General features: G+C 42.8%; 1 protein-coding gene across 1 annotated transcript in view; it reads right to left on the reverse strand.

Moving 5' to 3' along the window:
• cacna1ib (calcium voltage-gated channel subunit alpha1 Ib) overlaps positions 1 to 24,233 on the reverse strand; it is a 143,954-nt gene extending 119,721 nt beyond the window's left edge. The window contains exon 1 of the mRNA XM_030351833.1: positions 23,089 to 24,233. The gene's annotated coding sequence lies outside the window, so the exon portion shown is untranslated. The remainder of the gene's footprint in view (positions 1 to 23,088) is intronic.
• Positions 24,234 to 24,983: the final 750 nt, after the last annotated feature.

Raw genomic sequence — 24,983 nt, forward strand, 5'->3', positions numbered from 1 at the left:
TTGATGATCGGTTTATTAGTTATTGGAAGTTTAGAACTGGAATTATCAATAATAAAAAGGAATATCCTAAACCTTCAACATTCTCATAAGTCTCCAGAAGGGGATGGGGGGACAGGAGGCTATCTACATCTTATTATCTAGAATTCATCTACAAGTAATCCTTGGTGACCCTTGGATCAATGAATCAGACAGGAGGAGAGAGGGTTCGGGGAAGGGGGGTGATATAGAGAGAGAGAAAGAAAGGTCAATTGAAAGAGAGAGATCTTTAGAGACAGAGTACTATAGGACTTAGGTGAGTTGGTGAGGAAAGCATAAGGAAAAGGGAAAGAGGGCAGTTGAGAAATAGAAAGAGAGGGGTGAGAGGTGGAGCACAGAAGGGATTGTAATTGTTTAGCGTTGCACTGTGTGCTGAAGTGTGTGTTTTGATTTGTTTGCCGTATGAAAGGTTGCGATAGGTCTTAAACTCATCCTCACATATACTGCTTTAGGAGCCAAGAGAGATTAAACTGATACTTTCAGAAAAAACCTTCGTCAAATACAAAGGTCAGCCTCGAAAAGAGGAGAGGAATAATGTCAACGCTTCTCGTCCCCTGCAACACTATCCTATCCACCCAATACAGATTCCCACACCAAGGTCTGAAACACACGAGAGTTCTTGAAATGTTTTAAAGAGCGCTCATATAGTTGGCCTACTGCGCCCTGTCAATTAGGCACCTTGTCTCCAGTGTCCAGTGCAACATGCCATTCACTCTCTCTTTCAACCCACTTTTCTGCCTTGAGAACTCCCCCTTATTAAACGATGCACACTTGAGACAGGCCATTAACGTGTTATTATTATTCATGTTTAAAAGACAGTTGGTAAACATAGCTTTGATGATGAACACGCTCTTAAACATCGTTCTAATACTACGCTCGCTCAACCGGTACACACTAACCTGGCTATTCATCCAGTGTTTGGCTAACCGCTAGGACCACTGACTCGATGCGCCTTGTGTTTTACTTTATCAATCCACCTCTTGTTCCCTCTCATACCAGGCAAGCTGGTTAACACACTAACTCTTTTTAGGTGTACTGTTCAACAATACCACAGAACTTAAGCTAGGAGGAGCAGGGATCGCAGTTTTGCGAAGATATATGTGTGCACACTTGTGTTTGTAAGTGCGAGTGTGAGCACATCTGTGTGTGTGCTATTAGACCAGATCTCAGTGGCATCCTTACTAGGCTACTAACAATGAGAAGTGTGCGACAGTACCAGAGCAGCAGGATCTATGGCTCTATGAAAATAGAGCAGCAAGCAGCTGCAGCGTCTCCACAGTTGGCTACCAGACCCAACCGGGACCCCATAAACCATCAGTCTCCCCACTACTGAGGGGCAACGGGATCCACCCCTCCATTAATCACCTTTCTGCTTCCTGGTTCAAAGGCCTCAGCGTTTAAACTGATTGGTCTGGGTTATGGGCACGGAGTACCTGTGCATGGCCTAGTTTAGAATGAGAGATGGTTTTAGCGGATAGGGAGGCATGGGTTGCTTTGTATTGGGATTCAGTTTGGGATGATCAAGACGCCAAGTGAACATCCTTGTGCCCAGAAAGTAAATGCATCACAAAGAAACAAGGAACAGAAGATTGATTGTTTATGTCCAATTTCCTTTGTGCTCTAAGATTTGATTTGGATGCGTTGAGTCTTTTTACAAATAGATATAAACGTTCAAGACATAGAACATAAACAATTTGTAATGGCCAAGAGTCAAAGGGCCAGACATTGTGGGTTACAATCTCTAAAGCACTAAGAAGAGCAACTGTAAAATTGTGAAGTTGCATGTGCCTTGTTAATATTTGACCAGGCAATTTCAACTGTTGTATCGGCTGGAATCTTAGGCAATAACATGTTAAATAAAGCAGGGAAGAACCTCGGCGTTGATTCAATTAAAAACAAATTGGGAATACAATATTGTTACAGAGCATTGTTGCTTCCGGCAATGGCCGAAATTAACCACCCATTGCTTTAACCAAGCATTCCCTCGCTATTAAATGGAGAAGCTGGTGGACGCTTAGTGCGACAACAAATACAATTCGATTTTTTTTTTCTTTTATGAAACAAAAGAATAAGTAAATGTGTCTCTGAAGGAACACACCGTTTACTTGTTCACTCGCGCAAGAATAGATATGAGCTTCAACTAATTATGAAACGCTGCCATCTTACGATTTGCTCAAATAGTGAGTGATTCGTCTTTTCAAGTAACCAATGGCAAAGCTCCACAAGTGTCAGCCAATCATAATCCCCCTCAGCCGTCCGGGAGGATAGCCAGCTGTCACCGTGACAACAATATGAACAGAGCTACGACACACTGTAAGGCATCCACCTCCATCTTCACATCAATCCATCCCTCGAGCTATATAACTATCCATCAATCACCCATCTATCAATCCATCTATCTCTCCTTAAGCTACCCATCCATCTGTCACACCATCCATCGGTCTATCAATCCATCCATCTCCATAAGCCTGCTCTCTTGACCCTAGTCAAATACATGTGTGTGTGTTTGTAAGTGTGTGTCTGTGCGTGGGTGCGTGCGTGCATGCGTCTAGCCTCTCACAACCACATACTTGAATGACATTAGGTCAACACTGTGACAGTCCCTGCATCTTTGCATGTGAGAAGCACCAGACCGAGGAAGGGATAAGGGAGGTCTCTGGAGGATGACGACCCTAGGTCAGAGGTCAGAGGACAGGTCAGGTGTTCTCCATGATGGAGAGAACTAAGAAGGACAGGAATGGAAAGAGAGGATGAGGAGAGGAAGAGTTTAGGGTTCAGGAGAGGAAAGAGGGAAGAGGGCCTGATTAGGGATTGGGCAGGACCGGTTATGATTGGTAACAGTCATGGTAACAGAGGGGGGTCCTCACTCTTTGTGTGTGTGTGTGTGTGTGTGAGAGTGTGTTTAGGTTAACTGTGTATGTGGTGTGTGTATTTGGTGTGTTGGTGACTGTGGATAAGGATGTGTATGTGTCCGTGTTTGTGTGTGTACGGCATGGTATTAAGGTAAGACATAAATGTGTGTGTGTGTGTATTTGTGTTTGCATGCATGTGTGTTTATGCCTTATCGCCATTTGAATGCACTAATGAATCGTAAAAACAAAAACACACAGATGTGCGCTCGGCTACAAACACACAAATTAATATTCATAGAGAGTGTTGTATTCTTCGAAATACAACACTCTCCAAGCTAAATGCTAATTCACGTTTTTCAGAACCACCTCTACAGCGAGACAAATACATACACAATGCACAAACACATGCGCACACAACGCATAAACAAATACGTGCACAAACATACAATATATTCACACAGGCACATAGACACACACCAACAGACACCCATACAAGTAATTGTAAATCGCACACTACCTCTCCATTGTATAACATGACGGTCTGGGTAAGGGAGTTAGACACCCACACTCTGGAGATCCCAATACAGAGAGAACTATCTTTAGCAATAGATAGACCCCACTAACCATCCACATAACCACCCAACCATCCATTCCACCTCCATCCATCCATCTTTCAATTTGACTATCTATCCATCCATTGGTCGGTTTGTCTATCTAACCATCCATCCATTAGCCCATCCATCAATCCGTCCATCTGTCCTCCTGTTCATAACACTATGGTGTCATCTTCTGTTCGCAGCCGGCTGTGGGTGACAGCCTGTTGTGTAAACTGTGACTCGGCTCCATCTTGCTCCATCTTTCCCTGTACGCTCACCTTCTGCTTAATGCCGCCAATACATGGGGAGCTTTTAGTGTTGGCGTTGCCAGCATTGCCAATGTTTTCTATGGAGTTGAAACTCAACATTATACACTAGGGCCCTTCTGCTAAGCTCGCGTCCAGCACTATGCCGAGCGCTCATCATACCCTGATCGCTTTATGCTAGCTTCCGCTAGCTATTTGTATCATATAAACATGATACGGTTATAATTTAAGGCTATGAGTTTTACTGTTCTACGAGAGTAGGAGGGTGCTTTAGCCAAACCATAGGGTTTAGTGCCGCTTAGCGCTCTTGTGAATGTGTGAGAGTGAATGGGAAGTGAAGTGTACGACAGAAGTGAGTCAGGCACTTTGATATCAAACAAAGTGTTTCCGCGGCAACAAGAGACAAACGGCTGTAAAAACAAAAATGCTGTAACAACGGACGGTGACAAAGGTTTCTCTTTGGTTTGTGAGGACATCAGCTAAGGAGAGTCAAGGGAATCAATGAATGACGAAAGATGAAGGATAAGAGAAATGAACATACTAGTATAGACTATAGAGGTCTTGATGTGCAACCAGCTCTTTATGCGCATATATCCGTGACTTATTGTTTGTCTTTACATGTTGTTTGTATGTTCAATCCTAAATATATATATATATATATATATATATATATATATATATATATATATATATATATATATATGTGTGTGTGTGTGTGTGTGTGTGTGTGTGTGTGTGTGTGTGTGTGTGTGTGTGTGTGTGTGTGTGTTTGTGGTTAGAAGAGACAAAAGAGCTGATTTCTGGAGATGAAAAGGTGAACAACAAAGTGCCGTAAACACTAAAGCATGAGACCGAAAGCGAGAGAGAGAGAGAGAGAAAGAGAGAGAGAGATATTGATATGAAAGGGAAAAGGGGAATAGGGGTTGAAGGGGGTTTGGGGAGCCGGTGTGAACCTGAGCTTGGGAGAGACATGAAGCGGTAGGGTAACCACAAAGCAGGGGGAGAGCCGAGCTTTGAGGGACGGAACATGAATGGCTCTTTAATGATGCCAGGCCATTTGGATCTGCACCACAGCAATGTTTCCACGGGACACACACAAACACTCTCAACACACACACACATATGTTCTAAATGGTGATAAGATACAACACACAAACTCACAGACACAATCTCTAAACAAACACACATTGACATACACCTTCTAAACCTATACAATACATGTAAACACGGGTTCTAAAAGCACAAACATACACACACACATGTTCTAAAACACACACACACACACACACACACACACACAGAATATAAATTGTGGTTCCTGTGCTATTCAGAATAATAGCGTACAGGGCCTCCCAGAGCTGTCTATAGACTGAAGCAACATCACCTCCAGAATATATGAACACTTCCACAATAAACCACACTCTAAACTGCAGAAGGGCTGATAAAGAACACACTTCATCTCCACTCACAGGAGACAATGTATGGCTGTTTGGTAATATCATTGCTTACAGCACAGCACACCGTTTCACCATTCAGTCATTTAGGCTTTCATCCTACGCAACGTACCTTGAATAGATTTTTGTATACATGATGTAATTCATGAGCAAGAGGGGGTTGGGAGTTATCTTTGTCACAGGTAGATGGCGGGAAATGTGGACCTTTCAGCTGTGGGGTTGAACACACAAACCAAAAGTCTATCCTGTAATCCATGGACGATGAAATGATAAATGTATTCATTATAGATCTACAATGATTTAAAGTGCAGAAACTGTTTCAACCATCTGAAAAAAATGTAAGTAAATCTATGGAAACATATTGCTAGGATGATTTATTCAGCTTTATTCCTGATTAGATTGAAATCTGAAATATAGTTTGAAACTGTCAAAACTAATTTAATTGTATTCCATGATACAGACCGGCTAGAAGCTAGGTCATTTTGTTGAGGAAAAGGCCACTGCCCATCAGAGGATAGAAAAAAGACAGGAAAAAAGTGAAAGGGGAGAGAGTGGCAGACAGAAAACGAGGGAGGGAGAGAGTGAGATCTCTCTATCTTTCACTGTCAGAGTGTCAATCAAGATGGAGAAGCACTAGAGACAACTCCACTACGTCCTCCCCTCCCCTCAGGTGTACCCCCCCCCTCCCCTCAGGTGTACCAGCTCTTAGTGGTACTAATGAACGGTGTCTAGTGGTGTGGTTTGAACACCCCTTTGTAGCACTATGTACCTATTGACCCTCAGCATCAATAAGGAGCTAGCACTCATAAGGGAGGAAGCGGACAAAAAGACCAGTTTCAAGAAGAGGAAAATAACACCAACACAACTAGATCTCAAATTAGCTAATTTGTACACTATTAAACAGTGAACCTGGGCATTGGGTAAGGGTAGTGGTTGGTGGGTTTGACTCAAACTCAAATGTTTGCAGCCGGCATCCTTGAGCAAGATGGCCTGGCCCCCTAATCTCTCCTTAATATAAAGACTTGTCTGAACACACTGCGAGTTGTCTTCTAAATTACTAAACAGCGTTAATAGTTCAAACTATTCAGGCTTTGTATTTCCTGTTGTGTACTGATGGGGAACCGTTGTGATTGGTCCAATTTGTGGGAGCAGCAGCGGAGGTCTACGATTAATTTCTCAACACAGTGATTTCCCCTGCTCGTCTCCATGGTAAACGAGTGTGTGATGATTGGCTTGATGATGTGCTCGACGGGCTGAGCATAACATAAACACACGGTGCTGAAAGACTGGCTGCTGAACTCAGGGGAGATCTGGCATTTAGAGAGACAGAGAGGAGGAGACTTACTGGAGATGTGGCTCATAGAGATATAAGAGATAGACGTGCTAGAGATGTAGCTCATAGAGATATAAGAGATAGACGTACTGTAGAGGTGGCTCATAGAGATCTAAGAGATAGACGTACTAGAGATGTGGCTCATAGAGATATAAGAGATAGACGTACTGTAGAGGTGGCTCATAGAGATAAACATACTACAGATGTGGCTCATAGAGATATAAGAGATAGACGTACTGTAGAGGTGGCTCATAGAGATAAACATACTACAGATGTGGCTCATAGAGATAGGAGAGATAAACGTACTAGAGAGGTGGCTCATAGAGATGTATGGGATACACGTACTACAGATGCGGCTCATAGAGTCAAACCTACTACAAATTAGGCTCATAGAGTTAAACGTCCTAGAGCTGTGGCTAATAGAGTTATAAGAGATAAACTGTACCACAGATGTGGCTCATAGAGATAAACGTCCTAGAGCTGTGGCTAATAGAGATATAAGAGATAAATGTACTAGAGATGTGGCTCATAGAGATATAGGAGATGAATCTACTGGAGATGTGTCTGATAGAGATAGAATAGACAAATTTACTGTGATTTGGAGATCTGGTTTATAGAGATGGAAAAGATAATCCAATATGTGGCTTATAGAGATAGACAATATACACTTACTGGAAATCTGTTAGAGTTAGAACTCAAGCAAGCCTATTAGAAGTTTTATGAAAACAATCACACACACACACAGTAACATACACAGACGCAATTGGGAAAACACAGTCATATGCACTTTGAAACTAACTGGTGCTCACACACACAAACTCAATCACAGATGCACAAAGAAACCCACACTCAATCAAAGCAGCAGCATTGTGCGCTGACCACACACACACACACACACACACACACACACACACACACACACACACACACACACACACACACACACACACACACACACACACACACACACACACACACACACACACACACACACACACACACACACACACACACACACCTCCATTGGGACTCAATTTACCCAAACAGCGTTGTAAAACAGCAAGAATGTTGTTATGTATTCATCTATTCCCATGATTGTCAACTCATTAATAATAAACAAGCATTCATTCAAACTTAGCGCTGTTTTATTTTGATTAATAGTCTCTCGATCTCATGACTAATTGAAAATAAACTATAAATTTGTGACACGTAATTTAACTAAACCCTGAATATTCTACCAAGGGATATCCTATAACTGAAACCTCTGAATATATGACGAAATAAATATCAATAAAACAAATACGTACCAATATTAATCTTTAAGAACTTTTATAAAGCAAAAACTACTTTACATAAACACACTGCTGCTATTTGTTTGCAGACGAGGACATTACTGATGCAAGACGAATACAATGCAATCGCACAACAAACACTGGATACAAAAAATCCAGGGGTTACAGCCAGTCTTATTTATGCACTTCTTTAAAAAAGACCAAAATCCATGAGTAGACTCTACGCAAAACTGCACAAAGCCAAGGTTGAACAGGGTGGGAAATCTTCCAGAAAACCATGGAAGGAACACAGAGGAAACAGTGTCGGTACCCCTCCATCAGGAGGCTGAGGTTTGACGGTTTAAATCTACATCTAAACACTACATTATGGTGTCATCTGCCAACGGGTGAATGGTGTAAAATTTGCCTTTGTGAATTGTTGTGTTTATTCTTTTTACTCAGCCAACAAAATAATATAATAATAATAAAAAAAAAACATAGACTACACTCTTGCTAGTTTGTTGGCTGTCGACTCACAGCCTAACCGTCAAGGCATAATCCTTACCTTGCTCTCTGATGACCTGCAGCTAAATTCTATGGGGAAGAAGATGGTCTTCCCCAAAAACGCTTCTTCTTGCTATCCGGAAAAAAACTCTGCTCCAACCCCCAGCAAGCGTTAAGAACCAAGATGAAACCAAGATAGAACCAAAATGGAACCAAGATGGAACCAAGATGGAACCCAGATGGAACCAAGATGGCCGCTCGGTGAATAAGGCCCATGGTGGTCTTTTGAAATAAATACTCAGGGCATTTGCTTAAGCCGTGCTTGCCAAAGGGCAGGAGTAGAGGACCATGGCATACTCTGCAGTTCTCTGGTTTAATTGGATATACAGTAGACTGTGAAGCGTGAAACTCAAAGCAAAAAATACATATATCTCCCAACAGCCGGCAGTGCTTGGGTTTTGAAAAAGTAATAAGGAATCACTGTCTGTGAATAAAGAGCCACTTCTCCACAACGACACATGAATTTAATATTCTCTTCCTTCCAGCGACAAGGGGGGTGGTTTGTATTTGGCTTAGAGAGTAAATATTAATCCCTACCTGCTCACTCATCACATGGCCTGGATGTGTTTTTCGGTGTGCATGGAAGAGGATTCAGGCCACGGCCCTGGATGGCGCTGAAATTAATTAATACAACAGGGTGTTTGATGGCTCCTTTTTTCTGCCGTTCGTGGAGGGAGATTGCCAGAGGGGTACTCACTCAGAACCAGCCTTTCCATACAATAAGTCTATGACACTGCATTGATTACTTGCGATAAGAACCGCCTAGTTGTCAGGAAAAGGTCTTGATTGACAATCAAGAATGACCAAACAGCAACCATACACTGAGAGTAGTCCTTCTTCAGAACCTCATTTTACTTAGCGGACTACGAAAGAAAATAACAAATTACCTGTGGAGAGAATAACCCCATGGTTGTAAGAATAAGAACATATCTAATTTGTGTCACACCGGAGCCAAGTCTAAACTTCTGTGAGGGACAATACTGACAGCCAATGAAAAGCATTTCTTCAGCTTCATGAATCAAAATCAATGTACCAGACGTTCAAGATGAGTCACATGGTGACTAAGTGGAAATGAATGGAAAGTCTGAGATTACCTGAGGTAAAACCTAGGTACCCAAGTTTCAGAATGAAGCAATGTCTGATGCAATCTCTTCTTTCCGTGGGTGTGCATAAGGGAGTCTGTGTGTGTGTGTGTGTGTGTGTGTGTGTGTGTGTGTGTGTGTGTGTGTGTGTGTGTGTGTGTGTGTGTGTGTGTGTGTGTGTGTGTGTGTGTGTGTGTGTGTGTGTGTGTGTGCACGATGCAAAACCCATGGGCCATGGCGGTGAGGTTATTCTGGCACATAACCAACCTTCCCTTAGTTAGGACACATATTCAAAGCAACACGTAACACGGTGCAAAACACACTTATTGTATTTTATGCCGTTGATCCATCGCTGTTAAATGAGTAACTTAAACCTGTTGGCGAGAACATTCTGTGATTTCAGTGGGCAGTCAAATCTTGTTTTGGTTCCACAAAACATTGTAATGATTACTTTCTATTTCGGTGCCTTGGTAAGAAAAAAAAAAAAACACATTCACTAACACAAAGACAAATCTTTTTTTGTTCAACATATCGTTGACCATCTGCTAGCGAGCGAGTCGGATGACGACACTGGCTTGTAAACCACATTGCCTTCTGCCTCACTATGCGTGGGTTAAAGATGCCTTGATCAAATATTACATGAGGAGGGATATGAGAGAATATCCATAAATACGTAGTCCTAGTCCATGACCATATGACACTGCGTCTGCATTAGTCAGCCTGCATTACATACAATAGTCAGCCATATAGCCATAATCTGTTCTGTATTAAAAAATACAGTCAGCTCTGAATGAAACAAAACTTAATTCAGCATAAAAAAAACAGTCTTGACAGACTGTAATAATACCAAGTAATTCAGTCAAACACAGTTCTTCATATATGACAAACAAACAGTATGTGATACTGCATCAAAAGGTATATAGTAGTACATTAATTAAACCCTGAGCGATAATATATTACTATACAACTATCCAAATCAACAAGAAGAGAACTCTGCTCAACCTGAAAGCACTTGTGATCAATGAAGCCCAACGAAAGGTCACAATGGAGGCCTTTATCCAGCAGAACAACGCAGCCGTGTGTTATTCAATCACTTAAAATGGAAACGTTTGATTGCTTTTACACATCACTGAAACAATCTATCTCAGATGGTTTAAGAGCTTGCGAGCGTGTAATCATTATATGGTAATCATTTAAATGCAATCCTTTAACGCTATCACCGCGGGCGTCCATCATTCTATAAAGTCCTGTATGTTGTCATGTTTCCCTTTATAAGTGATTGACGATGTTCTGAACGTCGATCACTCGGAAAAACACCCCACTAATTGCAATGTTACAGATATAACACCTCAATGTTCTTTTTTTCGAGAGGCCAATCTCATCATGACTACAGCTGAATGACAAACTCTAACACTGCAGGAGGTCAGGGTGTGTGTGTGTGTGTGTGTGTGTGTGTGTGTGTGTGTGTGTGTGTGTGTGTGTGTGTGTGTGTGTGTGTGTGTGTGTGTGTGTGTGTGTGTGTGTGTGTGTGTGTGTGTGTGTGACCCCTTTAGGATTGTCACCTGTACACGCTGTATTTGGCCAGTCAGAGGACCAGGAGGTGAAGAGGTCAACCTCCTCAATCTGTGCTGTGACACACTCCTCTCCTGCACTCTCCTCTCCTCCCTCACTCTCTCCATCCTCTCTCTAACACCCCCCTCCCCTCCCCTCCCCTATCCCATCCTCACTCCTCCAATCCCTCATCCTCCCCCATTCTCACCTCTCCGACCTCTCCCATCTCCCTCTGGTCTTGTGTCTTTGTATGTCAACCACGCTCTACCCACACTGTATCTCCTCACACCTCTCTGTATCTCTAAAGCTCCTCCCTCTCCACTCTTTTTTCTCCCCTCCCTCTTTCCTCTCCATCGCCTCTCTCTTGCTTCTCTCCCTCTCTCCCTACTCTCTCTCCCTTTCTCTGCCTGACAGCCTGTGCCAGGGATGCTTTGTGTGCGAGCACATGCGTGTGTATTTTACTTTGTGTGTGTGCGTGTGTGTGTTTTCCAGACACCTTGCACCCAGGGATTCTGTTCCAATACACCACACGCTGCCTCTCTCTGTGCTACAGTGACAGCAGTCTGGCTAATTAGAAAAACAGCAAAATCAAGTCCAACGCTGAATGGATTTTCCCTTTTGTCTATCCTCTCCCTGACGCCTGGTGCCAGAGGGAGGCTAGTCCTTGTCGCTCTGGCTTCTAATCCGTTATGCTTTTCACTTGGCAGATTCTGGTGCGTGATGACTAAAAATAAACACTTTTCTCTAGTTAACAAAGCTAACCCTGAACCTGACTGAATTTTAACCCCTAAATAAGGGACATGATAGTGTAGACATGGCTAGGGTGTACAATTCCCAGCCCGAAGGTTCTGGGCTGGTCTCCCAGTGTCTGTAGTCTACCTGTAGGGACCAGGCCCTAGTTAAACCTTAATAATGTGTCATTTTGTTGTTCAGTGCAAGTCGCTTTGGCGTAAAAAGTCTGCTAAAACTTTAACTAACTAACAAAATTGTAAGTCATTTAAATGTCTACTTATTATCACTTTAAGTGTTTTTTTTTATGTGCTTGCTTGTGAAATTAAACTGATGCCAATGTCTTCATAAAATATGACTTCAATTACTTTTAACAAATTTATGTTCAAAGTTTGAGTTGAAGACCGAGTTCAGTCGCATTAATTCGGTCTGTTCGTAATTTTCTTATCTTGCACAAACCTAAACTCTGAAACGCTTTGCTGAACAAACATTGATCGTACAAATGGCTTTTAAGAGTTGGTGAAAACTTTACAACGTTACCTCTCCTAGGGACAAATTTGACAGCGATACTGCCTTCTCAGCCAGTATGCTATTGCGCAAGCACGCAGGCGCGCTTGCTGCGCGTCTGCGTGCTTGTGCAATAGTCCCTTCACAAGCTCTCATTCCACATCACACGAGACAGATGCTGGTAGCGTGAGGCTTCCTCTGCATCTCAGAAATCGCTTACGCAGGCCGTTTCCAAAGCCAGTCCTTACGACAAAAAAAGCCAGCGGTGGAACGAGGTAACAAACGCTGTCACTGTTTACCTGTGTAAGGACATGGTTCCCTTTCAAAATATCGATAGAAAAGGGTTTAAAGAGATTTTCAAAACACTCAAATCCAGGTACGCGTTACCTGCCCGCACACCCTTCATCCAAATTGAGATGCCAAAACTATACGGCAAGGTCCTCGAGCAAGTGGAGAAAAAAATCCATACTATTAAACATTTTTGTTTTTCAGAGATGGAAGTAACTTGAGAAAAGATTTTGTATTTTTTCTATGCAGTTTTGCGGCCTAACCAGTATTTTACCCCTTCAGAAGCATTTATATCGAAATTAGAAGATACAATTAACATACTGTGATATAATACCATTACCGTCTATGCCTCAAATCATATTTTGATATACATTTTAGTCCATACCGTACAGCCCTACGTGGGCTCCTTTGCTGTGGCTGTACGTGATGTAGGCCTACCGGGAGGGAGAGAAAACAGGGGGAAATAAAACGCAGTGATGTTCAATTACCTGACTGAAATTCCAAAAGGACTGAGGCACACACACATGCAGTGTGCGTGTGCGTGTGCGCGCGTGCGTGCGCGTTTATTTTTGTGAGATTGTATATACTTATATGAGTATGCTCATGTGTGTGTGTTTGCGTGTGTACATATATGTGTGTTTGAAGAGCAGGGCAGTGAAAGAGGTCTGATGTCGCCTACAGGAGTTCCTCATGAGTCTTTGTATAGTTTAATCCCATCTAGCGCGATGCTAAACGCTAAATACAGAGCGTGTGATGAGGGTGTTAGGAGGAGATGTGCTACCACCCTGAGCTGGGCTTGGAAAATGTTACACACGCTGCCAAAGATAACTAGATAGACGCTACAGGCAGACGAGAGACGAGACGAGTTGGTGGTTTGAGTACCAATACAGGTACGAGGGAGGGGGGAAAGGTGGATTGGGAAAAAAGAGGGAGAATGAAAAAGAGAGAAAAGACAAATGAAAAGGATAGATACAAGTTTGAAATATTTGTTGTTGATTTCGGCAGCAACATTTTTGGCAAACATAGGTTAATATCTATTATTGCATAAGCCCAACAAGCATTCAGTTATTAATATAAATAGGTGCTGTAAAGATTTTTCGTTATAGATTAATATTAGGCTATGGCCAGACATTATATTGTGGTGGGGATAAATGTGTTTTCTTGACATTACCAGCTTCATCATATTCAAGCAAAGTACAATACATTGTATGAATATAGTTGTAAATCATAAGGTTGTTCTTGGTGACAGGAGGGTAAAATGGGTAAACACACACTGCGATGTAATAGTACATAAGATTGTTTGTTTGTGTGTAGTGGTTTGTACATCACACGTGTGTGCTAGTGTGTGTACTAGTGTGTGTGTGTGTGTGTGTGTGCTAGTGTGTGTGTGCTAGTGTGTGTGTTTCTGTGCGCGCGTGCGTGCGTGCGTGCATGTGTGTGCACGTTTGAACCACAATCCTCAAAAAGTAGTCTGATGTAGTGTCAGAAAGGTCCAACATGTTTGTTTTTTAGACTTTAATAAGAATTATTATGTGGGAGTTTGGAAAGGGGATCAAAATTAGAGCTTTCTAAACGGATTATCTCACTGACCGTGAATGAGCCAGATTTGATTCTGTATCTCCACTCCTATTCATCCAACTGCCGGCCTCACTTTCTAAGTAGGCCTACTGTGTAAGTACTACTGACATGCACCTGTCGACGGACACATACACACACCTGTACGCACGCACACGTACAAATACAGAGCACCTTGAGAGCAGCATTAGAACATTAAACATGGGACATGATTTCGTGCCCCTGCAGTCGAAGGAGACAGGGAGGAAGGGAGGAGTTAAAGGTGAGGGAGGAGGAGGAGGATGTGGAGTAGGAGATGGAGGAGTAGGAATATGGGTAAGAGATGGAGGAAAGAACTGAGGGAGGGCATAGAAGGAGGAGGTGCGGGAGGAAGCTGAGCGAAACAGAGAAGGAGGATGAGGCGGGAAGGACAAGGGAGGACTAGGGCTCGGGGAATGAGGAATGCATTGAGGAGGTGGAGGAGGGATTCTGTGGGCGTGTTACTACAAGCAGTAGGAAGGCCCCCATCTGAGCGTCCTCTCAGCTCAACCAGGAGCTAACACATAATTATTCACCAACAGTGTTTTAGACGCAGAGAGAGTGGAAGATAATACAGCGAGAGGAATCAAAAAAGAGTGTGGAAGTGTGGAGAAAGTTGAGAGAGAGTGAGAGAGAAAGATTACCAAAATCAATGTCATTTTAATTGTCTCCATCCCACTACTGCTCCAGTCATCAAGATAAACACCACCACAAGACCAGCAGGGGGGCTGGGGAGGACACACACACACATTGCGGGGAGGAGGGTAAAGACAGAGGAAAAAAATGGCATCAGAAGAAGAGTGTTTCAAAGGCAGGAACGCGAGTGTGCTTAGGAAGAGATGCTGTACTGTTTAGTCCCCCAGGGGACGTCTTCACTTCATCTCTCCGCTCTCATCCTTCTGTCACTCTCTACCAATTAGCATGTGGAACACACACACACACCAAATGTTCACACACACACATACACACACAAGCAAAAGCACACATACAAGACACACACACACACACACTGTTTGGTTTTAGTAGAGGTGAATACTGAACGTATGCCAGGGTGTATTTTTGCTACATTTACAGTTTTTGTATAGTCTTCTATCTTTCAAATACATCCTTCTCTAATGTTTTTCATAAGTTCCTAACTCAGAATCAAAAGCAAGCCCTAATTGGACAAGAGCCAAGGTCTTTACTCTCTCTGTGTGTGTGTGTGTGTGTGTGTGTGTGTGTGTGTGTGTGTGTGTGTGTGTGTGTGTGTGTGTGTGTGTGTGTGTGTGTGTGTGTGTGTGTGTGTGTGTGTGTGTGTGTGTGTGTGTGTGTGTGTGTGTCCCAAGGATCACTATGGTATTGACGGGAGCAAGAGGAAGTTGTGTATGTAGGGATGGCAAAGAGGGAGATGACAAAACCCACACATAATGACAAGACAAACACTATTAACACTGGGATAGACACTGTCTTGGAATGCCCACACACACACACACACACACACACACACACACACACACACACACACACACACACACACACACACACACACACACACACACACACACACACACACACACACACACACACACACACACACACACACACACGCTTGTGTGTGCGAGAGAGTATACACACACATGTAGATCTAGTATGGTAAACTGAATGTTCTCTTAACTGGTCTACTTGAACCCTCATTGTACATGGGTCTCTGTGGGTGTGTGTATGTTTGCACAATCTTGGATGTGGTTTGACGCCTCTTCTTGGCCAGGGGACATAAATAGTACTATTTAATTCTTGTTCACCCCAGGATATTTAGGTATTCACAGATTCAGCAGATTCATATTGTATTTCTATGGATTCGCTATAATCATATCGGATTGGTATAACCTATAGCTCAGTCCCTGTCAACATAACAGTGATTTATATCACTGCTAAGCAGAGCTGCTGTCCAATAGTATTGTATGCTTCCGACCTGAGTTAGGGTTAGTATGACCCGGAATCATCGAAATTGGCAGCCATGATAATAGCTATTTGATTCACTTGATGCCAAGAAAAGGTGCTTATATGCCTCCTTTGTTATCTTCTTAAGCATAGGGTACACTGACATTTGTCCATTAAATATACTCTTATTGATCCGTTGCGTGGTCCTTGTGGGTCACTGACCTTGAACTTCCTGTCATTGATAGAGTGTGTGTCTCTGTGTCTCTTTTTAATTTTCATGCTAATTATGCAGACTTCGGCCACAGGATGACCTCTGAAATCATACAGGCCCCAATATTTAGGGTTGCATAGAGGTTGTTTGAGTGGCGTTTTTGACATACCTAGGTGTGTTCATGGATGAGGTGACGTTGACCCTACAGCACTCTCACAGGAAATATAGAGTATTATATTAGGCTAAGAGATAGCGGGCTATCTTAATGTATGATATCTCTTAAATCGTCTGTCTCGATCTATGAAAAAAAGGCAATTCACTGAACTTCATTTGGATATTGTTATTTAATGTTAAATTCCATGTTAAATTGACTATGTTTTGTATGAAATTTCTGATACATTACGCTTATTCAGACATGAAATTACACATGAGGTGTAGCAATGAGAACCACCTAAGCAGGCTTTATGACCTTTGGGTATGTGCATGCAAAAGATATTATTTAAAAACATGCATTCCTGGTCATGCTCCAGAACTACCAACTCATCCAGATGGACCAAACTCCACCAAGGGGGTTCTTAACTCTCACCTGTGTGCGTGTAAGTTTGGGTGGAAACTTTGAAACCTTATTGAGCCCTGTGAGCCTTGAAGTGATTGAGGTCCTTGTTTTTTTTGGAAGCTAGTTGACAGAAACTGTGCCAAGCTCTCACAGAGACACACACTCTATCCATGCCAGGAATTTCAAGGTCAGGTGTGAAGGAATACCCTGGAGCAGACCGTGACTGCCTCGTCGCATCGCATCTTCTGGTGTGTCTGCTGACAACACACTACAGCATCTTCTGTTCGGTAAAGAAGTGGCTTTAATCCTGAACCATTTCAGATACAGGTTATTAAGGAGCATGTAGAGAGGGCATCTTGCCCAAGTTTCCCTTTTTTTTTTTAAGATAGAACATGTAGTAATGTCCGCTGCTACATGCTGCTACCTAGGTGCCTGCCTCACTCCGCCGAGGTTGCTTTACTTTGCTCTTCCAACCCCAGCATTTCTAATTTTATTTTTTTTCTACCAAAAGATATGTCATCTTTTTGGGCCATCACCAGTTTGCACCCGAGTAAATATTGTGTCCCTGCAAGTCACCTTGGATAAAGGCCTCTGCCAAATGTAGTATAAATTCAGTTCACTATAGCTTAGCCATACAAACCCCAATCTTCTCCGTCCTCCTGCCTTTTCTCACCTTGGCATGTGGGTGTAGAGTCTGTGCATCATGTAATCTCATCAAATTTCACTTTTGTTTACAAGGGAAACGTCAGTAAATGGAGGACAAATTCATAAATTGGATGACAAAAATTATGGTGCCAGACATATGTTAATTTTTTAAGTTAGTATCGATCTTAAATACACACACACACACACACACACACACACACACACACACACACACACACACACACACACACACACACACACACACACACACACACACACACACACACACACACACACACACACACAAACACACACACACACACACACACACGGCTGTTAGTAAGCTAATCCTGCGCAAGGTAAGAGAATATTGATCTTCTCACAAACACAAAGCAACCTACGGGTCAACAAGCAATCCCAAGACAAACCTGATCACGTTTCCCACAAGCTAATGTTTACATACTGGTAAGTATACACACACACACAGATACACACTAGCTTCATGTCTAGGAGCCTACCCCCACCTCCACCCCCTTTACCACTATCAGCATCACCAAACCCCCCCCCCCCCAATCAGGTTTGTGTTTGTTCATTAGATGGATGAGTGAATAAAGTGAAACCAAGACAAGGATGGAGAGGATGACCTTGAGATAATCTGGTAGATTCTCCAGCATCTCTCTCTACATCTCTATCTCTCGCTCTCAATCAGCTATAGATAGCTACGTCACGTATGGAAATCGACCCTGGTATGTCTTTGCGAAACCTTGCGATGGTTGATGATGTTTTGAGAAAGCAGTGAAATTAAAACACATTATAAATTCATCTTGTAAAATCCATACAATCCAAATACACGTTAGTCACACACAAACAGTGCTGTCTGTTTAGTTAAGCGGCTGCTGCCACTTAAAAGTTTTTCAACATAAAAAGGGAACAGGAAGCACATCAGTACACTTGGTTCATCATTTATTCAGGCAGTTCCTAGTGATGAAATCTTTGAGATTCCCCAAGTGGAAGAGAGTTCAGACCCGGCTTTGTCAATGCATTCTGCTGCCACCAAAGGACTTGTTTTGAGAGCACACACAATGTGCCCACAAAACGTTTTAGAGACTTCTAGGAGATAGTGAGTGTAATGTAGATGTCTGCTTCTCTTTTACCGGTACACATAATGTATTGCATTCAATATACTTACAGCAGAAACATTTTTTAAGGGGAACTCTCTCCCTTGGCATTTTACTAATTTGACAGTACTGCTTCATATGTGTTTTCAAGTTGTGGTCTCAACTGCATTCGCAAAATGATGTGGTTAAACTTTTGTGTTGATCTTTCAAGGAAATGGAGTTGACGCCACAGACCACCTTTTTCCCCCGGCACATTTGAAGAGGTCTTCCCTTATGTTATCAAAAAAAGGGAGCATGACGGTTCCCCTTTAATGGATTGGGTTGGATATTTTCATCCTTCGGCCCCAGATTAGGACAAAGGGCTTTGAGCATTTCTGTTCAAGTGATCAGTAGGCACTCTCTGCTACTACGCAGGAATCTGAACCTCAAGCAATTAACAGAGTATGTAATCAGACAAACTCACCATTCCTGAATAAATAAGGCTTACATTTTTAGTACCCAAATTCGAATTTGAAAAGAATTTGATTAAAGATGCAAGATACTAGTAGTATGTTTTTCAATTATTACAACCGGCCTCTTGGGCTCAATAGACATAGGTCAGTTGGCAAGCCAGGCAGCCAGTGGGTGAGCCAGTAAGTTAGTCAAACAGTCTAGCCAGTCAGCTATAGCAAGCCAGCCAACCAACCAGCCCTTTTTTGGTTTGGAAGGTTTTAACATGATGTCACAGATATTCCAAGTGGCCATTTTGGTACTAAAAATTGTGATCAAGGAGGCTGATAGCCGATAGATTTGCAGTAGAAATTAAAATTGTAGCGTCAAAATATTGAATAACACAAACAACAAAACTCTGTTGACAAACATTTATGCACACCGAGTAGAGAAACAGCAGGCTGACATATGCATATTGTGCAGTGATGCTTTATTTAGTACAGCAAAACAGCTTAGTAAGCCTTTAGGTTTGTTTTAATTACTAAAATGTTATATATTATCAACATGCATGAACCTGTCAGTTAAAACAAGGCTACTTCATTTGTAATGATTATTATAGCTTAATATGATGTCTTTAATGGGTGCTGTTAAGTTAACAGACTTTAGTTGATTAATGCGAACAATTATATGGAAGACTATTTCCTATTTTGTAGCATGCAGCCAATGAGTTTGCACTATAACTCCCTCGAAGCACATGCAGAAAAAAAATATTAGGTTTCAGGTGGATTTGGTCTTCAAATAAACCAGTCGAAAGAAAAAGAAAACACAATGTATAATTGCAATAGAAGTGTGTGACTTTCATTACAACTGTACACCATCTATGCAGCACATGAATGGATTAACACAGACCTTAGCTGCAGTTATATTATATTTCAATACTCTAACAACCCTATCCAGCACCTCTCTACAAGAAACTAATTGAGAGAGCTTCACGACAAACTTCAGCATGTAACTACTCATGGATTGAGACTTGAAGTAGGAACAGCCCTGGTAAGTGCCATGCAAGAAATAACAGAATACTATCCCTTTTTACATTGGTTAGACATACAAGACTCAACTTTAGCTTACTTTATTATTACCAACAGCTACATTTTACATGTAAAAACATAATCCAGCAACTGATGTTACGCTTGCAATATTTGAGCTTGCTAGCTCAAATAGGTTCCAGTTCCACTTGCACCGACGTACATCAAGCTACGATTGCATGGACAAACTGTTATCTTGTTAACTGTATATCCCTGCCACAAAGTGCATTATTCTGGCATTTTCAGCATAACCTAGGTGCCTAGGTTTGCAACTTCAGTGTAGAGGAATGGGATGTTGACTGCATCTTCACAATAGCTCCTGCCTTACCTTTGACCTTACCTCTGCTCACTAACCGGAGCTGTTTCACTCTGCACATGCGTTCCTCTGGGTGCCTCTGTGATGTATTGATAGTATACTATAGGAATGTATGTGTGGAGAGGGACTCCCGGAGGAGTTGATTGAATAAAATAAAAACAAGGCACAACCCTGGGGTTTCTTGTCTGTTCAATCGATACGATTCAGGTAAATATCCTGTTACATGGTGTCAGAAGTACTGAATCCTGTCACAGGTGACGTCGGAGGTCCTGCAGAAAGTCCCCCTCAGTGATAGCTATGCAGCACAGTAGCCTTCGCTGTTTGTTTAACTTGTGATGCGTCAACGATCAGATATTGCTGTGGGCGGGACACTGCGTACGACCAGAGAGTTGTGACTGCAGACAGAGAGGGGTGGCTGCATCAGAGCCAAAGCAGCAAAATAAATGATTTATTAATGTATCTGCAATTGGATAAAATAATAAATAGATTCCGATAACTGTAAACATTTAGAATTTTGGATCCGATAATTGGCCAGGATCCATTACGATTCAGGACTGGGCTTGCTAGGGGTCCACCCAGGGATAATTGGTGGACACCTAGCAAGGGGAACTTATTTTATGGAACTAACGATCTGATTATTTTAACATTCCTATTACATAAGTATGTTGGACACCACCATCTTATTACTGAGTATCCATGACCTCAGATGATGAAAGTGTTGGCAAGTGAAAATGTCCCATTACTTTATCTTTGAACAGCTTTGAGTGAAACATTCCCAGATAGTACTTGAGATCAAATAAAAAACAAAAAATAATAAAAAATAATTCAAATCCCAACTGGAGCTTCTTCCTTCATTCTGTGTTGTGTATCTTTGTGCTCTATTAAAAGTAGAGCATTCTCCGCTTAGAGGAAAGATCTACTAATTTTTAATTACAAAACGTTCAAACACGAAGAGGAAATGGAAAAAAAAAATTCACTGCTGTATTTGACCAGTAGCCATATAACCCCTATTCTCGCCTCTCTCCTACCAATAACTGCCAGATCAGATTTTTAAGGTTCTACTGCCTAACCTATAAAGCCTTGCATGGATCATCACCATCCTACCCAAATGACCTTATCATTCCTTATAGACCTCCTCAGTCCCTCTGGTCTTCAGGAGCTTGCCTTCTTTCTCTACCAAAGGTTGAAAAGAAATCAGCAGGAGAGAGAGTGTTTGCCTATCGAGCGCCCTATCTATGGAATAGTATGCTTCCTGTTATCAGGGAAGCTGACTCGGGCGAGCAATTCAAAGCAAAGTTGAAAACGTACCTATACAGTCTTGCGTTCGGGACATAGTTCGCCAAAACAAGGCTGATGTCGGGAATAATACCAAATGCGTGGTTGCCACTGTTTTTCAGTGTTTGTCTGATCCTGATAATGTTTCTGTTTCTGATTGCCGTGATGCTCGTGCTTGTTTGTGCTGCTACTAAATTAGCAGCTGTCTACATTTCCAGTATCCACTTTTCCCTTCTAATTCGTCTGTTGTAGCATGTCGCAGTGACTGCGACTGGATGCATGGACTCTCCTTATGATTAACCGGCCAGCACCAAATCACTTATTTAAAATGTTTTGCCTGTACATATGGATGAATGTATTTATGTCAATTATGGAACTCATTGCCGTTTATTCTTGCCCTCTGACACCAGGGGGGCGTCATAAATATTTGGCCGGCGGTTATCCCCTATGAGACTGTACCGGTGATTAAGGGGAGTACAAATAAAATTGAATTAGAATAATTGGTCAAACCTGGCATGTGCATTAATATCGATACAGGGCCCTAATTTGGTCAGTGGACCACAATATGTCTTAGCAGCAGATCACAATAGAGGCTGATTGAAGTGGTCAGCCGAAAAGGTCTCGAAAAATCGACCCAATGACGCACGTGTACGCGAGGACGCATACGCGCGGCAACGGTTTACAACGGGCGTCTCTAGATGTGCAAAGCTAAACATGTACACACACACACACACACACACACACACACACACACACACACACACACACACACACACACACGCACGCACGCACGCACGCACGCACGCACGCACACACGCACAACGAAAATACCTGGTCCTAGATCTATCTATTTTCCTTTGACCCGTTCGAATACGCAGTCTCAAAGGGCTTATTTTTATGTTTAGGCCGGGTAATTGTTTTCGGAGATGGATCGAGAGGCAGGTATGTTACACGTGCCCGCCCCCGGACCTGGTGACCACAAGTCACGGGGAGAATCACTCTTTTTATATCTCCAAACTGGCAGCAGCTACCGCAACTGCTTCTATGCGCACAATGTTTTCAAATGAATGTGGCCTTTTTAAAATAATTTGACAAACTAAAATGCATCAAATGACACTTTACAATCGCATTTTAAAAAAAATCTGCTTTAGTGTAGCATACAAGAAGACAGCACATTAGCAGGCTATGAGTAATTTAACCACTTAAGAAAGAACGTCTCCTATAATGTGGCAAATAACCTTTTAATAGCGCAGCAACAAGACAATACGCCACAAAGTCCTGTTTTTTTCCGTCCAAACTTAAAGGCGTAGGCTACACTATTGAACGAGGTGTTTCATAACTTGCACTGCACAAATGTCCAATAGTCGCTTATATCCAACAAAACAAATAGTGTAAAATAATGTGTATTTACCTTTTCTGTCATCAAACAACAGTGGGTCTGAATGATTTGCCAGAAGAAGAGCAGCTAGTTATCCAAGCGAGACCTGTGGGAAACCTTCCTCTACTCCGACGCCTCGTATGTTTCCTTTAAAGTCTGGCTCCTGAGCGGCTTCTTCTCCTCGAACCCGAACATATCCAGAGAAGGGAGACCTGCCGCGTCAGAGCAGCCGAGGTGTGCGGGTCGGGAGCGAGCGGAGAGCAGCCATAACATATCTCACCGAACTAGGATAATAGCGTGTCACGCGGCCACGGAAACCGAATGATAATTGAACACCTGTGCGCTTCAAACACGCCGCCGAATCAAAGCGCTCGCGGTGTCCGTCTGACGGTAGCCCTGGCAACTCCCGGGCTGGTGGTGTGCGCGCGAGCCTAGGCGAAGGAATCCACGTGTGTCGTATTTTATCTGTCGACGGTCTTTTACTCTTGTTTTCTTTCTTGGGAGAGAAAAAACTAGGAAAACGGTGATAAATCCAAGTGGACGGGAGGGAATAGCTCCAGAGGAGGGTTTTCCTCTCTCACCGGTTGATCGGCCGCGCCAGGTGAGAGGAGGTGAGACGCTCTCGGAACCCTGATCGATATGGAGGATGGGGTAAGGTGAAGATCCTTTTGGAGGCTTTACTAATCAATCATCAGTGGGGAGACGGTGCTGCTGGCCCCTCGCAGGTCTCCGTGACCGGTCCAAATGTCCCCCCGGTGGCTGAAGCCCCAGCACGGTGCAGCCTGATCCAACCCCGCTACGCACAACAACTGTGTGTCTATTGAAATTCGCCATTCACGTCAGTTGAACCCTCAACCGGAGATGAGAGCGTTGTTTTGTAATGCTTTCTTAAGTAGGCCTATGTATAATCATTGCAAAAGCCCTGGCTCTCCTTGGTAATTAATTCAACTCGAGTCGCGAGTTTAATTAAATAATAGAAAAACTAAATCAAAGACATCCCATCGGACGGTCAGAGACGCGCCTCTCACAGCCTACCAGCCTGTTGACAACTCGGTTATTAAACATCGATGTGTGTGCGTGCCTCGTGCCTCCCCAGCTCGAACGTATCACGAGAACAATAAACTTTCCATTTGCAAGAAGCGAAATTGTAAAGTGAACCGCTGGGACCTTTTCCAGGGAGCCACCAGCACCACCTCCACCTCCACCAGCACGCTTCACCGCGTTATCAGGCGAGTCGTGCGCCTCCCAGTTGCAGGCAAGCAGCCGGTGGGACTTCTTCTGAGATCCCTGTGGAGGAAATAATCATCTGGAGCTATCATCACTTGGATGGCTTTCCCTTGCGCTTTGGTTGGCAGCCGCTATAGTGTTTTCAACCCCCGAAAGCCGTCGAACCGTGCATAGGATGGAGAAATGTGATTTAAAACGGAATGGGATAGAACTGATTTTTTCTAACGTGATGAAGCTGTTCTTTCTCTCCTTGAATGATACAGGTGGGAAGATAAACGGAAAACCACACAGGTTGGAGGAATGTGGGTTGAGACGAAGATAAAGAAAATCCAAAAGCAAACTATAGAATAGGCCAAATACAAAAGGACATTATTAAATACAGGCCAATTTCTGAGGGGACCTAACGCAGAAAGAGGGGACATTTTTGTTAACTCTAAAATGCCCCCTAGCCTATGCTGCAGTGTTTTTTTTAAATGCATTCATTTATTGCTCATTTCTGTTCTTTGGTCGATGCTAAGATCGCTTTTTAACACATTTTGCTAAACTTTGTCGAGTTAAGCCCATATAATGTAATTTGATTGTTCTCGAGGAAATTTGATGAGAGCTCTAGTCCCGTGCATCGATCAGCAGCACAAACAAAGACAGCGGAAGGTAGGCTGCTATGGCACTGCAGACGTGCGGAGATGGACCGGCCATCTACG

The sequence above is a fragment of the Gadus morhua genome, chromosome 3, assembly GCF_902167405.1.
Source record: "Gadus morhua chromosome 3, gadMor3.0, whole genome shotgun sequence".
NCBI classification, from domain to species: Eukaryota; Metazoa; Chordata; class Actinopteri; order Gadiformes; family Gadidae; genus Gadus; species Gadus morhua.